The sequence below is a fragment of the Rhinopithecus bieti genome, unplaced genomic scaffold (genome assembly GCF_001698545.2).
Source record: "Rhinopithecus bieti isolate Rb0 unplaced genomic scaffold, ASM169854v2 scaffold_12409, whole genome shotgun sequence".
NCBI lineage: Eukaryota > Metazoa > Chordata > Mammalia > Primates > Cercopithecidae > Rhinopithecus > Rhinopithecus bieti.
The window spans coordinates 19,732-22,428 of NW_016807057.1; the positions used below are offsets into that span (position 1 = coordinate 19,732).

Consider the following 2,697-nt stretch of genomic DNA (forward strand, 5'->3'; position numbering starts at 1 on the left):
CAAAAAATTTTCAAACACATGAATGAATATATTTTTTAATGCATTGAGTTTAATATATATAAGCACACAAAGAACTTCATAAAAATAAATAAGAATAATTTTTAAATGGTCTTATTCCTACAAGAACTTAAGATAAATCATCTGTATGCTGGTATTTCCTAGCCTCTTTCTACTTCTGTTTTTTGGGTAATTACAGTAGTTTTTTTTCTTTGGCTTGAAATGAGGAGAGACAGGGAGACCTGGAGTACTGGCTGGAGGGGCCCCCCAGACGGGGACCACCCCCAAAAAAACCCTCCATTGGGAAGAAACAGGCAGGACCCCAGGGAGGTTGGCAGACAAAGGAATGGCTTTTCAGGGGGAAGAAGAACAAAAGGGACATTCCTCCCTGGCCAAAGTTGGTTGAAAAAGGATAAGCTGTCTGAGAGAAAGGCTGGGGAGGTGGAAATTTCTATTCCAAGGGTGTGATTCTTCCTTGGCCAAGACTCCCAACCCATTAAACAGTACAAATTCTTCCTGGACCCCTGAGTATGGCCAGGAATAATAAAACAAACTAACTCTTCTACCCACATCTGAAAATGGAGACAGGGCTCCCTCATCTCCCCAAGGGCAGGCTGAGAAATAAAGAAAGAAAGGTCGTTCTCAAGCCAGACCCCGATTGTCTTGTCTTGGGGAAAAAAAGTGGGGAGGTGGGAGAGATGCCCTAACCACCCTAAAAGGTTAGGTCAGACTCCTCCCAGTGGCCTTCAAACAATAAATAAACCGCCCCTACCATTGATGTAGGAGCCGTGCAAGGGCGACCACTGGGGGACTGACAGAAAACAGAGAAGTTGTGGACGCTGTGTGTTTTCTGTGGAGGAGATAATGAGAATTACTCTTGAGAGTAATTCTTCCCAAGGATCCCCACCCCACCACAATCACAGCATGAGTCTTTCAGTTGAACTATGTTTCTCCTTGAGATGGCTGGCTGGAGAGAGCATGGATGGAGTGACCCCAGAAAGGGTGGTGGTGGTGGTGGTGGTAGTCATGGCTTCTGGGGCCCTGGGGAGAACACCACGGGGGTCGAGAGGCCATCCACGCTGATGGAAGGGATGTGCACCTGGGCGCTGCCACTGGACGGAAACTGGAAGGAGAGCTTGGCCTGGCTACGGGGCGCAATGGGACTCAGGGTGCTCCAGAAGTGAATGCTGGGAGGCAGCGAGCTGGGTGTCAGCAGCACCGGAGTCAATGTATGCGTAGGAAGTAGGGACCGAGTTAGCGCCCGCTCAGGCGCCTGAAGGCCGGAGCCAGTTCCCGATCCTGGGGTCCGTTCGGGTCCTGGCCCATCTAGCAGGCTCGGGCTGAGTGGAAGCTCTAGGTCCCGGGGCTTCCAGCCCTTCTGCGGCTGGGAGATATCAGGGCTGGAAGCCGCGTGGCCTCCCGCTTGCCTTGCGGTGTCCATAACGACCGCCAGCAGCCGGGCTGGCACGCCCTCCTGTGGAGGGACTTCTGGCTCGGCCTTGGTAGTTTCCAGCACAAACCCTCTCTCCCTGGCAACTTCCAACTCTTCCTTGGACCCTTCCACTTTCACTTCCGGGGGCAAAACCTGGCCCAAACCTGGCTCCACATTCAGCTCTTCCAATTTCAGGTTTGGGGCCTCGGGCGGGGTCAGGATGACCTACCTGCAGAAGCAAGCTGGCCTCCTCAGCCTCCAGGCAGGCCTCCAAGGGGCTTGGACTGGTGCTCCTGCTCCCCGAGGGGGGCGCTGCTGCTCCTGCAGGAGCTGCGTTGGGGAGCAATACAGCAGGCCGAGCATGAGGGGGTGGCTGTGGCTGCAGAGACTGGATGGTGAAGGTGGAATAGAGGCCCGAGCCCACGTACTCGTTCCGGCGGCTACGTGCCAAACCGCTCGGGCCTGCCATTCCTGCATCCTTGGGTGTGCCTGGCTTTCCAGAGGCAGTGTCCCCTGGGGCGGCATGTACAGCAGCAAGGGCCACATTTGGCATGGCCGAGGTAACAGACACCTCTGGCTGGGGCGGGCAGTCCCCAGTGGAGCACCCTGCGACCTCAGGATAGGACACAAACTTATAGACGAACTTCTGGCCGCTCACTTTGCGGATGATGTTCTTGTCATAGTAGTACTGCAAGGCCCGGCTGAGCTTCTCGTAATTCATCTTGGTCTTGTTCTTGCATAGCCCCCACAGCCGGGCCACCTCCTCTGCATCCACCAGCTTGAATTCACCACCATCCCGTGAAGTCCAGGAGATGATGTCGCCATTGCCTTGCTCTCTGAGCAGCTGCAGCAGAAACTGCCACAGCGTCACAGATGGGTCCATCACTGGGGGCGTGCTCACGCCATCCCAGGGGTACCTGTGTGTAGCGTGGCGGTGGCGTTGGCAATGTTGGCAGCTCCGGGGGACGGGGGCTCCGTACGCGGCCCCACCGCCCCCCAGGCCTAGGTTCCGAGGAGGCGGTGGCGGTGGTGGTGGCGGTGGTGGCGGTGGCGGCGGCGGCAGCACCTAGAAGCCCCATACTGTTTTCTATAATGGCTAAAATAATTTACATTCCCATTAACGGTGTACAAGGGTTTTCTTTTCTCCATATTCTCACCAAGACGTATCTTTTGTCTTTTTGACAACAGTCATTGTAACAGGTGTAAGATGATATCTCATGAGGTGGTTTTGGTTTGCATTTACCTAATGATAATTGATAGCATTTTTA

The 2,697-nt window shown here is 54.2% G+C and overlaps 1 pseudogene; it reads right to left on the bottom strand.

Annotated features, from left to right (window-relative positions):
• Window positions 1–1,021: 1,021 nt before the first annotated feature.
• LOC108534461 (ETS domain-containing protein Elk-1 pseudogene) lies at window positions 1,022–2,452 on the bottom strand (annotated as a pseudogene).
• Between the last annotated feature and the right edge of the window lie 245 nt (window positions 2,453–2,697).